Source organism: Aotus nancymaae, unplaced genomic scaffold, assembly GCF_030222135.1.
Source record: "Aotus nancymaae isolate 86718 unplaced genomic scaffold, 86718_ANA_hifiasm-v0.15.2.pri h1tg000051l, whole genome shotgun sequence".
NCBI classification, from domain to species: Eukaryota; Metazoa; Chordata; class Mammalia; order Primates; family Aotidae; genus Aotus; species Aotus nancymaae.
The window spans coordinates 7,865,946-7,879,966 of NW_026988465.1; the positions used below are offsets into that span (position 1 = coordinate 7,865,946).

At 42.9% G+C, this 14,021-nt stretch overlaps 1 long non-coding RNA gene across 1 annotated transcript in view; it reads left to right on the plus strand.

Annotated features, from left to right (window-relative positions):
• The window catches only part of LOC135269217 (uncharacterized), a 57,786-nt gene that overhangs the window by 24,488 nt on the left and 19,277 nt on the right, over positions 1-14,021 (plus strand). The window lies entirely within an intron of this gene.

The window sequence follows — 14,021 nt, forward strand, 5'->3', positions numbered from 1 at the left end:
CCCATTTAGACTTGGGGTTTAGGGGAGTTGATGACCTTTTCAGTCAGTTCTTTCTCACAAGTTGGCTTGTTTGCCCTTTGTTTTGGTTTGGTTTTGTTCCGATTCACTCTACAAAGTCTTGATTAATTAAATATGGCTCCCAGACCGGACAGGGCAAGAGGACGTCTGTTTGCCTCATACTTACACTTACGCCTGGGGAAAACCTGTTCTTGTATGCAGTTTCTTATATTGGTCAATTCCTCGGGTATTTATTGTCCCTTGGGCTGCACTTCTAAGTTTGCTTCCATTTATTCGTTCAGAGCCCAGTATCAGCCACAGGTTTAGATAGTGGTAATTTCAAAAAAGATGAATAAATGGGTAAATTGCAACTCGTCTAGAATTTAGAGAGAAGGGCACACTTGTGTTACTGCAAAAAGTTCAGATTGGTTGGCAAAAAGGGTCTATGAACAGAAACGAGCGACAAAGCAGTGGTGCGTCCAGTTAGTAATAGGTGTCAGGCTGTGGGCTTGAGACCGAGAATAGTGCCAAGATAGACAAGACAGACATGCTTGTGGCCCTCACCGCTTAAAGTGAAGTAGGCTTTCACGCGTATGTTTATGGCAGCACGCTTCACAACTGCAAATGTGTGGAACCAACCTAAGTGCCCAGTGACTAATGAGTGGATAAAGAAAATGTGGTATATATACAGCATGAAATACTACTCAGCCACAAAAAAAGAATGCAATATTATCTTTTGCAACAACTTGGAAGAGCAGGAGACCATTATTCATTATTCTATGCGAAATAATACAGGAATGGAAAAGCAAAAACTGTATGTTCTCACCTATAAGCGGAAGCTAAGCTAAGCTATGAGTGTGCAAAGGCATAGAGAGTGAAATAATGGACTTCGGAGACTCAGAAAGGGGAGGATGGGAGAGGGGCTAGGGATAAAAAGCTATGCATTAGGTACGATGTACATTACTCGGATGATGGATGCGCTAAAATCTCAGAATTCACCACCATATATTTCATCTATGTAACAAAAAAACACGTGTACCCCAAGAGCTATTGAAATAAAAATTTAAAAAATAGGCCGGCCATGGTGGCTCGTGCCTGTAATCCCAGCACTTGGGGAGGCCATGATGGGTGGATCACCTGAGGTCAGGAGTTCAAGACCAGCCTGGCAAACATGGCGAAACCCTGTCTCTACAAAAAATACAAAAAACAGCTGGGTGTTGGCACACGCCTGTAATCCCAGCTACTTGGGAGGCTGAGGCAGGAGAATCACTTGAACCCAGGAGGCAGAGGTTGCAGTGAGCTGAGATCGTGCCACTGCACTCCAGCCTAGGTAACTGAGCAAGACTCTGTCTTAAAATCGTAATAATAATAAATAAAAGATTCATTGCTCTTCAATAAATAAGTGAAGTAGGCAGGCAAAGTAAGCATGAATTAGGTAGGTCATAAAGGCTTTATATACCCAGTTATGCACCCTAAGCCTTAACACGTGTCAATGAGGGAGACCAATGAAGAATTTCCCACAGAAGAGTGACATGTTCACATTTGCATTAGAAAAATCACAAGAGCAGCAGTGGGTAGGGTGGATTTGAGCTGCGAGTCTGGAGGCAAGAGAAAGATCAGGAGTCTATTGCAATTGATTGGGAAGAAATGATAAGGATCCAGCTCTAGCAGTGATGATGGAAATAAGACAGAGAAAGAAAGAATTCAAGGGATGTTTAGGAGTTAAAATTCGCAGGACCATCAGGCTTAGATGAGTGGTGGATGGTGGTATCCATAACCAAGTTGGAAAATAATGGAAGAGGAGTTGATTTAGGGATGGAGGATATGAGAGATAACAAGCCCAGTTGTGAAAGTTTTGAATTGAGGAAAATCCTAATGGAGATTCCAAGAAGGAAGTTTGAAATATAGATTTGTAACTTAGGGGTTTTTTTTTGTTGTAGTTGTTTGTTTGTTCTTTCAGATGGAATTTCACTCTTGTTGCCCAGGCTGGAGTGCAATGGTGCAATCTTGGCTCACCACAAACTCCGCCTCCTGGGTTCAAGTGATTCTCTTGCCTCAGCCTCCCAAGTAACTGGGATTACAGGCATGCACCACCACGTCTGGCTAACTTTGTATTTTTAGTAGAGACGAGTTTTCTCCATGTTCATCAGGTTGGTCTCGAACTCCCAACCTCAAGTGATCTGCCCACCTCAGCCTTCCAAAGTGCTGGGATTACAGGCGTGAACCACCGCTCCCGGCCAACTTAGGGTTCTTTTGGAGCTAGAAATACAGATTTGTTAGGATACCATCGATGAAATCATAGCTATAGATAAAATAAACTGTAAGAAGAAAAAAGGGATGGGATTCTGGAAAACTCCGTCCTCTAAAGAGTGGAGAAAGGAAGAGTAGGGGTGAGGGAGAGACAGACTGAAAAAAGAAAAGTCAAGGAAATAGTAGGAGATCCCTCAGAAAAATTCTATTTCAGAATAAGGAAAGGTAGGTTTCCCAAAAGTAAGATAAAGAGAAAGGAAGGAAGGAAAGAGGGAGAAAACAGAGGACAAATGGCATTTATTCCGAATGAAGAGTTTTCCATTTCAAAACAAGTAGAGCATGCAGAAAACATATTTTTTTTTGGTCACATTTCACAATAGGAAGAATAAAAATTCTCCAAGCACTCCTAACCCCTTCTGAAAGGTACCTAATACCTGAGCAGAGCAGTGAACATACCTGAAAGGCAAAGGTGATCCAAAGGCAAATCCCATTTCAGCATTTCAACTAGCAGATGAAGCCTTGGACCAGTGGCAATGGGGCTGAGCTGGACCAGGGACTAGAAAATCAGCCAGGGAAGCTCGGAAGTGGCCAAAGTGGTCCCAGGTCAGGAGCGCCATCTGGATCCCAAAGGAAACAAACGCAATCATCTCTGAAGAAGGCATCCTCAACTTAGGCCTCGAGGTTTTTCAAAAAATATGAGCTCCTGACCCCAGAGGAATAGACAGCCTCAAAAGAGAAGCAGTAGAAAAAGCAACAATTATTCAGACTTTCCAGGATTTCTGAAATTGGGAAAATCAGCTTGAATACAAAATAGCTATGTATGAAATATATATAGAGATATCAAAGAAGGAATAGCAAAAATGAACAGGAATCAATCAAGAATATTAGAAAAAGAAAGAAACTGTTAGAAAGAAACATAACTATTGAAACTTTAAAAATGAGTTACATGTTATATTAGAACAAGAGAAAGAATTAGGGAATTGGCACAAAATCTTCAGAAAGCACTCAGAATATAGCATATAAAAGATAAGAAGATGAGAAATACTAATGAGAAATTAAGAGATACGATGGGTAAAATAAAAAAGTCTAACATGGGTCTAAATAAATTCTAAGAAGTAGATTTGTGTTTGATAATGCATTGCTGCAGTCATTCTTTTCTTTTTATTTTTTTTGAGATGGAGTGTCGCTCTGTTGCCCAGGCTGGAGTGCGGTGGCACGATCTTGGCTCACTGCAACCTCTGCCTCTCGGGTTTAAGCAATTCTCTTGCCTCAGCCTCCCCAGTAGCTGGGACTACTGACTCACACCACCACACCTAGCTAATTTTTGTATTTTTAGTAGAGACAGGGTTTCACCATATTGGTCAGGCTGGTCTCGAACTCCTGACCTCAGGTGATCCTCCTGCCTTGGCCTCCCAAAGTGCTGGAATTACAGCTGTGAGCTACCGTGCCTGGACTTTTTTTTTTCTTGAGGCAGACTCTCACTCTGTCAACCAGGCTAGAATGCAGTGGCACCATCTCGGCTCACTGCAACCTTTGCCTCATGGGTTCAAGCGATTCTCCTGCCTCAGCTTTCTGAGGCAAGGGAAGTCCAGGGTAGTCTTGAAATGTATCATGCATACTTACCAAAGGTTAAAGTTCCTATCTTACCAGGCCACCAAACACTACAAGGACTTTACAATTCTTTAATTCAGACTACCCATTCAATTTATGTGCTAATGTCATCTAATATTTTAGTTTTATATCTATAACCCTATAGATTGGTGTATTATTGTATTACTTTACATTCAGAGCATTTGTGCATTGATACATGTGATGATTTCTTTGCTCATCTTATCTTTTTGTATCTCAGACCTTCCTCCTGGGAGGAAGGCAGAGATTTATGTCTTTCTTGGTCACTGATATCGCTATCCCTGAAACAGTGCCCGGCATATTCCAAGTGCTCAATAAATACTTATTGAATGAATAAATGACTGTTTCCTCTGCCTGCTCTCTGGAGAATGAATTGTAGAGAGGCAAGTGGGAGGCAGGCAGTAAGACAAGTTAGGGGGCATGTTCAGTTGCACAGTTAAGCTGTGATGGTGAATTGGAGAAGTGAAGAGCAGTGGAGACGGGGGAAGCATTGTGGTGTCCAATCACAAATCAGTCCTTAGATAGATTTCATTTAAGGTTTGAATTCTTAGGAACTTTAGAAGTGCAAGTCTTTGCCTGGAACCTCCTGTGACAGAACTCACTACACCTCCAATCCCAGCTTGGGATGGGTCTGATTGTTTAAATCACTCTCCTTTTATTGAATGATAACATGTCACTTTGCAGTTCCTGAATTTTCCCCATCATGATCTGTAGTGGACTTCTTGTTTTTGCTGGTCCAGCATCTGCCTGCCCTGTCAGGTATTCCCCCAGTTTTCTTTTTTTTTTTTTTTTTTTTGATATGGAGTCTCACTCTGTCACTCAGGCTGGAGTGCAGTGGGGCAATCTTGGCCCACTGCAGCCACCATCTCCCTGGTTCAAATGATTCTCCTGCCTGAGCCTCCCAAGTAGCTGGTATTACAGGTGCACACCACTACATTGGCTATTTTATTTTTTTCTTTGAGACAGAGTTTCACTCTTGTTGCCCAGGCTGGAGTACGATGGAGCAGTCTTGGCTCACTGCAACCTCCACCTCCCAGGTTCAAGCGATTCTCCTGCCTCAGCCTCCCGAGTAATTGGGATTACAGGCATGCGCCACCACGCCCGGCTAATTTTGTCTTTTTAGTAGAGACAGGGTTTCTCCATGTTGGTCAGGCTGGTCTTGCACTCCCGACCTCAAAGTGCTGAGATTACAGGTGTGAGCCACTGCGCCCAGCCTGCCCCACCCAGCTAATTTTTGAAGTTTGAATAGAGCTAGAGTCTTACCATATTGGCCAGACTGATCTCGAACTCCTGACCTCAAATGATCTGCCCACCTCTCGGCCTCCATAGTGCTGGGATTATAGGCATGAGCCACTGTGCCTGACCCTACCCCCAGTTTTCTTTGGGCAGATACCTCTGACCCACTTGGCTATGTGGCTCAGTTTCAGAGATGGGCATGTGAGCCACTCAGAGTCTCAGCGTGTCTTTCATAGATGGCAACATGATTCTAAGCTACTGGGAAAGACAAACTCCCCTTCTGCTAGGGATACTTAGCAGTACCATGAAGCCCAGTGGCTGGGGGCCAGCTTCTCTGCACAAGGACAGCCTTTCTGAGAAGGAATAAGGAAGAATGCAGAGCTGGGAGGGACTGACGTTGTTTCCAGAAGTCAGCGTTGGAGCCTCTGGAGAGAGCCACGCAGATAGCTATTCCCAGTCTCTTCAATGACAAGGGTCAGAAAATTCGTCTTTTGGCTTAGTCCTTTGATTTTCATTTCCACTTGCAATTGGAAGCGTTTCTGACTTGTATAGGGCCATGGAGAAGACTTACTTTTTCCTCCCACATGTTAACCCTTCCAGTATTTGAAGTTAGCTGTCCCCCATCTCTCCATTTACAGACTTGTGATTGGACACCAAACCAGAATTGCAGGGTGAAGGGTCATTCCTTAGCCAGTCCAGCCTCCCATCTCATGCTTCAATCTCTCCCCCAGCCTCAATGCCAAGTGTGTGGACCTGACAGTCAGTGACCGAAGGACCAGAACATTCATGGTTCAATAAGTTTTTTTTTTTGAGATGGAGTCTTGCTTTGTCCCCAGGCTGGAGTGCAGTGGTGTGATCTCAGCTCACCGCAACCTCTGCTGCCTGAGTTCAAGCGATTCTCCTGCCTCAGCCTCCCGAGTAGCTGGGACTACAGGTGCGCGCCACTACGCCCAGATAATTTTTAGTAGAGGCGGGGTTTCACCATGTTGGCCAGGAGGGTATTGATCTATTGATCTCGTGATCCACCCACTTCAGCCTCCCAAAGTGCTGGGATTTCAGGTGTGAGCCACCGCCTCCGGCCTCGATACATTTTTAGTATGCTGTACTCTTTTGTTTTTTCCTCAGCTCCCAACTCTGATCCAACTACCATCAAATGACGTGTTTGTGGGTTAAATTATTTTCTAAAGAAACATATCAACTATATAAGCTCATGTTCAAATGTTACTCCTAAATTCAAAACACGTTTCATACAGTTATAATTCTAAGAATAAACCTCCACATACTCATGCAGTGCTTTACCTGGGTGAGAATTCTCATTTCCTTTGCAGTCAGTTCTGTAGAGTAGCCAGTTATTGGTGGTTTTTCTTTTTGTTGTTGTTGTTGTTGTTTTTAAATTGATGTTAGTTCAGGCTAAACACATTTGTTACATTTGTCAGAATTATTAGTTAGAAGACATCAGTATAAGACAAATCTTTTAGAAAAAGTTAAAAAGGGCTGGGCGTAGTGGCTCACGCTTGTAATCCCAGCACTTTGGGAAGCCGAGGCGGGTGGATCACGAGGTCAAGGGATCAAGACCATCCTGGTCAACATGGTGAAACGCCATCTCTACTAAAAATACAAAAAATTAGCTGGGCATGGTGGTGCGTGCCTGTAATTCCAGCTACTCAGGAGGCTGAGGCAGGAGAATTGCCTGAACCCAGGAGGCGGAGGTTGCAGTGAGCCGAGATCGTGCCATTGCACTCCAGCCTGGGTAACAAGAGCAAAACTCCATCTCAAAAAAAAAAAAAAGAAAAAGAAAAAGAAAAGAATCTGAGCAGGATTATCTGCTATACCATGGATCATCACAAGGTAGCAGAGTTTTATGATACTGCAATTCTGAAAACAATTTACAATAGTCTGTCTTATTAAGAAAATCCGTGTTTTGACAATTTATAGTTTCCTTGATTAGGAAATTAGGAATTTGAATTTCACTTGACTTCTTTTTGAGACAGAGTTTTGCTCTATTTGCCCAGGCTGGAGTGCAATGGCAAGATCTTGGCTCACTGCAACCTCTGCCTCCTGGGTTCAAGTGATTCTCCTGCCTCAGCCTCCCCAGTAGCTACAATCACAGGTGCTGGTCACCACGCCCAGCTAATTTTTGTATTTAGAGATGGAATTTCACCATGTTGGCCAGGCTGATCTCAAGCTCCTTACCTCAGGTGATCGCCTGTTAGCCTCCCAAACTGCTAGGATTACAGGTGTGAGCCACCGCACCTGGCTTTTTTTTTTTTTTTTCTTGAGGTAGAGTCTCTGTCGCCCAGATTGGAGTGCAGTGGCGCCATTTCGGCTCACTGCAACCTCTGCCTCCTGGGTTCAAGTGATTCTCCTGCCTTAGCCTCCCAAGAAGCTGGGATTTCCTAATCAAAGAAACCATAAATTATCAAAACACTGATTTTCTTAATAAGTCAGGCTATCGTAAATAAGACAGGCAATTGGGATTACAGGGGCCTGCCACCACACATGGCTAATTTTTTGTATTTTTAGTTGTGACGAGGTTTCACCATGTTGGCCAGGCTGGTCTCGAACTCCCAATCAAGTGATCCACCCGCCTGGGCCTCTCAAAGTGCTGGGATTACAGGTGTCAGCGACCTCGCCCTACTAGAGAAAATATTAAAGCACATCAGGTAATTTTTTCTTTACTGATCCACTTTATTATTTCACTTGATAAGTAATACACAACAACATAATATTAGAAGACATAATAAAAATTACATATCTCACCACGGCTAACATTTTATCATTAACTAAAGTCCTTACATTATTCAGATTTCCTTAGTATTTGCCTTATGTCTAATTTCTGTTCCAGTATCTCATCCAGAATATTACATTATGTTTAGTTGTCTGTATGGAGGTTCCTAAAAAAATAAAAATTAAAAACAGATTGGGCATGGTGGCTCACACCTGTAATCCCAGCTACCTGGGAAGCTGAGGCAGGAGAATCACTTGAACCCGGGGGGCAGAGGTTGCAGTGAGCCGAGATCGTGCCACTGCACTCCAGCCTGGGTGACAGAGTGAGACTTGGTCTCAAAAAAAAAAAAAGAAAAGAAATCAGGATGTTGAAGCGATACCTGCACTCCCATGCTCACTGCATCATTTTTCACAATAGCCAAGATACAGAAATAACCTAAATGTCCCTCAATGGATAAATGAATAAGAAAATGTGGTATATGCATAAATGCAATTGGCTGTAAAAAGAAGGAAATCCTGCTGTGTGCCACACAGGGATGAACATAACATTATGCTAACTGAAATAAGCCAGTCACAGAAGGACAAATGCTGCATGATTCCATTTAGATGAGGTAACTACAATATGGGGTGGCTGAGGGTGGCTCACATCTGTTATCCCAGCACTTTGAGAGGCCGAAGGAGGAGGATCACTTGAGCCCAGGAGTTCAAGACCAGCCTAGGCAACATAGTGAGACACTGCCCCCCACTACATTTCTACAAAAAATAAAAAAATTAGCCTGGTGTGGTTGTGCATGCCTATAGTACCAGCTACTCAGGAGGCTGAGGCCAGAGGATCACCTGAGCCCAGGAGGTTAAGGCTGCAGTGAGCCTTGGTTGTGTCACTGCACTCCAGCCTAGGTGACAGAGTGAGACCTTGTCTCTAAGAAGAAAAATAGTTGAACTCATAGAAGCAGAGAGTAGAATGGTGGTTGTCAGGGATTTCAGGGGAGGGTAAGTGGGGAATTGTTATTCGGTGGGTATAAAATCTAAAAAAAAATACGCAGAGCTTTTCCAAACAGCCTACTCTAAACAAAAGAAACTGCTTCCTATCACCCTGTCAATAGCTTTTCAACTAAGACAAGAATATGTGTGAATGTGTTGGGTTTTACCTGTGTTCACAGCTTGTTGCTTTTTACAAGAACAAGAATGTCGATGCCATTCAATGATGCAACAGCATCGGAGCTAAGTGGCATCGCAGTACTAGGACCCTCTGCACCTACCCCATGGAGGTCCCAGAGGTGTAGGCAGAAGTTAGGGAGGGCCCGTTTCTAGCGGATCAAAAGACAGCAAACCCAAAACACTGCATGGGAACTTCAAGCACAAACATCCTCATGGATGACCATGACGGTCTTTGGGGGCCAGGGGGCAGGGCTGGGAACCTGAGACCCGGGTTGTCTGTCAGTAAGAAGCTTCCTCACCGTGTTGTGCTTAAACAGGCTGCCTAGTTCACTTCGTTCCTTTCACCAATATGTCTTGAAGTTGTCCTGCTTAGGAGGAAGTAATAAATTATATCACCTCAAGTATGTTTGCTTCTGTCAAAATGACTTTGCAGAACTGATCTTTATCAATATGTTTCTAGGTCCAGCAACCTTGTTTATGTGTTTTATTCACTGACTTGGAAGATTTTATGGTAATATGATATATTATCAAGTTCCTGCCCAATATGAAGTTCAAGAACTCTGAAACAAAATTTTAAAAATAGTAGAGGGTCATAATAAAGACAAGTGACCAGTGAAATTCCAATTTTTATTTCAATTTTTAAAAGTACATCAGAATGCATAATTTTTCATTTTGGTCACAGTGAGACATCTGGGAAAGGTTGTGTTAAAAAAAAAAAAACTCAAGAAATCTGTGCTTTTTTTTTCAGCACAGAAAGTAAATATAAGCTTCACATTTTTAAAATGCTATACAAGCCTTTGATTGGTCTATGTAGATTTTAAACAGTTCCATACTGAGATTTGGGGGTATTTATTATGATATCTATTTTTATTTAAATATCAAGATTTATAGTTTTTTTAATAGAGGAAAATTTGCTCTGTTAAGATTACCAGTTATACATATTAAAAATTAGACTCACGGCCAGGCGTGGTGGCTCATGCCTGTAATCCCTGCACTTTGGGAGGCCAAGGTGGGTGGATCACCTGAGGTCAGGAGTTCAAGACCAGCCTGACCAACATGGAGAAACCCCATCTCTAAACAAAACAAAAAATAAAATAAAAATAAAAATAAATTAGACTCAGTTCAATCCACTATGTGTCTTAACAACAACTTCTGCTCACTTTTGGTTTACTTGAGAACGGTCACACATGGCCTAAATCTTGGGTGAATGAGGAAAAGGAAAGTATTTTATCCTGAGGATAAATGACCACCCTTTCAAAGGAAAAACCTAACTGCAGAGACTAACTGGCAAAAGAGAGGGAAGCTGCTTCATGTCACCCAACTCATGTCAAGCTTCTTGATATCTTCTCAAAAGTCATTAAGTCTCTTTGTATAATTTTTAAAGCCTTTTTCTCTGTTATTTAGATTGGATAATTTCTAAAAAGCGGTTTGCAAGTGTATGGATACTTTCTTCTGCCATCTCCAGTCTACTGTTAAGCCTATCCCATGGTGTTTTTTATTTTAAATACTTCAATTTTCAGTTCTAGACTTTTAAACTTGGATCATTTAAATAGTTTCCATATTCTGCTGAAATTCTCTATATGTTTATTTATGATGAAAATATTTTCCTTAGGTCTTTGAATATTTATAATAGCTGTTTTAAAGTTCTTGTCAGCTATTTCCAACATCTGAGCCATCTCACATTTTTTTCTATTGACTGCTTCTCCTCTTAACCTCATTATACTAGTCTTAATTACTTAAATGGCTACTATTTTGTTTGTATATTATACATTATGGATAATATGTTGAAGAGCTTTTGGATTTTATTTTTCTTTATTTTTATTTTTAAAGACGGGGTTTCGCCATGTCAGTCAGGCTGGTCTTGAACTCCGGACCTCAGGTGATCCGCCCGCCTTGGCCTCCAAAGTGCTTGGATTACAGGCATGAGTCACCGCGCATGGCCAGATTTTATTTTTCTTAACTGAGTGTTGCTTTCTGTTTTAAGTAATCAATTGCTTTTTCGACTACTCACCTTAAATTTGTGGATGCTTAGTCTTACACTTTCTACAGATACATTTCTTTTAGTTTTGCCACTAGTTTTAGGGCGAATTCCTTAGATGTAGAACACACTCTTTACTCCTAGGGCATGGCCTTGGTGATATGCAAACTCCAAATTCCATCTCTCTTGCAGTGAGCAGCCAATGAGATTGTTGCTGTTTTTAACACTTTCCAGCTGTTGCTTTATGTTGACATCTTTGGAGTCTCATCTCATTAAGCCCTTTTCAGGGGTCAGCCAAGAATTTAAAGTGAGTTTAAATGCAGATTTGGGGGCTTCCTCTTTGTGGCTCCCTCTTTTCCAAGGTTCCTTCCCTCAATTTCCAGGCCCTTTGGTAGCCCCCAACTCCATCCTCTGACAAGTCAAAAACACTGTGCTCCTCCGCTCAGTCCTAGCCACTTCATGTCTTGTACACTGGGGAGTGCACTCAGGGAGCAGTTGTATAAACAGGAATCTCATTCAGTGTGGGTGGTTTTCTTATTTCAAGTGTCAAATGACCTCCACTTTTCTTTCCTTTTTTTTTTTTTTTTTGAGATGTAGTCTTGCTCTGTTGTCTAGGCTGGAGCGCAGTAGCGTGATGCAGTGACATGAAGTTCAGTGACCTCCCAGGTTCATGCAATTCTCCTTCCTCAGCCTCCCGAGTAGCTGGGACTACAGGTGCCTGCCACTACACCCAGCTATTTTTTTGTAGTTTTAGTAGAGATGGGGTTTCGCCATGTTGGCCAGGCTGGTCTCAAACTCCTGACCTCAGGTGACCCGCCTCCCTCAGCCTCACAAAGTGTTGGAATTACAGGTGTGAGGGACCACGCCTGGCCTCTCCTCTACTTTCTACCTAACTTTGGTGATTTATTTTTCCAGGGCCTTCAAATAGTTAAATTTCATATTTGTCTGGAGTTGTATAATATTACCTGAAGAAGAGTTAGTCCAATAAAGCCACTCCACCATTTCTAGAACCAGAAAATCAATAATTTACTTTTAAGTACTGATACCCCAAATATTTCCAAACAAGATTGCATTTTATGACCCCAAATATATCTATTTGTGTATTTAGGATGACGTGTGGATATGTAATAGCAAAATAGGTATTCTGATCTTTACTGTAACTTCAAGATTTTCAGTGGCTTCATATTCAACTTGGGATTCCCCTCATGCCTCTATCTTTGTGTTTTGCATTCATTGTTTCATGCTCAGATAATCAGTTTTTTAGTAGTTCAATCTTCTGAGTGATTTCTTCCAATTCTCCTTCCAAGGTGGAGTGTTTAATTGTGTGTATATTTTAAGACTACCAGCATGTTTCCTGTCAAAGACTGGCAGAATATCCTTTGGTAACGACTGTCATCAGGACTAGGCTGACCTGGCAGCTGCATGCTTCTTTAAGACTGTGCATTTCACATTTGAGCTTTTCAATTTCTGGGAAGATAAACATTCTCAAAGAAGATATAATTACGTGGCCTTCTTAGAACTTCCAATTGATAGTATTTCTTAAGCCTATAATAAATTAAGAATTTCAGAACTTACTTGTATTTAAAATTTGCAATAAAATAGTTAAAAAGTACAACAGGAAAAACTTAAGAGACTTGCATATGCCCCGCTTTTCTGAAAAACAAAAAAAGTGTTCTGCTGAAAGTATCTTTCTTTCTCCTTTTTTTTTTTTTTTTTTAAATAGAGATGGGGTGTCACCATGTTGGCCAGGCTGGTCTCGAACTCCTGACCTCAGGTGATCCACCCATCTCAGCCTCCCAAAGTGCTGGGATTACAGGCGTCAACCACCATGGTTTTTTTTGAGACAGAGTTTCACTCTTGTCCAGGCTGGTATGCAATGGCACCATCTTGGCTCACCACAACCTCCACCTCCCAGGTTCAAGCAATTCTCCTGCCTCAGCCTCCTGAGTAGCTGGAATTACAGGCATATGCCACCACGTCTGGCTAATTTTGTATTTTTAATAGAGACAGGGTTTCTCCATGTTGGTCAGGCTAGTCTCGAACTCCCAACCTCAGGTGATCCACCCGCCCCAGCCTCCCAAAGTGTTGGGAATTACAGGCGTGGACTACTGCTCCCAGACTGCTGAAAGTACCTTTCAAAGAAGATCTTTAGTGTTCTAATCAGAGAATTTAAGTGAGCCAATGTTTACAGCTGTGTTATATTTATGAGCAATTGCTAGGTGATGAAGCTTTGTATTTGAACAGCATTTGACAATCTACAAATGCCAAGTTTTAATATGTGTTAATGAGTGTTGACTTTGCATCTCCAAGTCTGTGCCTCTGTCCCGAACTCTAAACTTATGTATCCAACTGCCTACTCAACACTTCGCTTAGAAATATTAGAGTTTGAACTTGTCTGTTCAGAACTGAGCTCCCAATCTTTTTTTCTTCTTCCTTCATTTCCCCAAGCTGCTTCCTCCTCAGCCTTTCCCATCTTAGTTAATGGCAACTTCTGAGTTGGAGTAGGAGCTCCCCCAGGTGCTGCAGCCGCCCAAACCGAAGTGCAGACCCAGGTCTCCTGCTCTAGGAAGCAGGAAGGAGCCCCACCCTCCTGGGCGGGGCTACAGCCTCCCAAACTGCAGCTGTGGAACCGAGCCTCCCTATGCTCTTGGGGCAGGGCCTGGAGCAGGCAGAATCTGCCTTCCCGGTACAGCTACAGCTGCCCTCCTAGGCATAGGACCCTCCTAGGTGCAGGACCTGGGCATCTGTCCAGCCTGCACCCTTGGGGGCCCCAGGAAAGACTCCCCCCGCCCCCAACCCCATGCTTCCCCACCCTCCCAACTCCCTCAAACCCACCCTTCCCCATCCTCCCTCCTGTCCCCCCAACCTCCCTCCCACACCCCCATCCTGAACCTACCTCCCACCCCCCACCCTCAAACTCCCTCCCACTCCCCAGCCCCCCACCCTCAACCTCCTTTCCACCCCCACTCCCCACACCCCACCCTTAACCTCCCTCCCACCCCAACCCCCTACCCTAAACCTCCCCCAACCCTCACCCTCGTCTCTT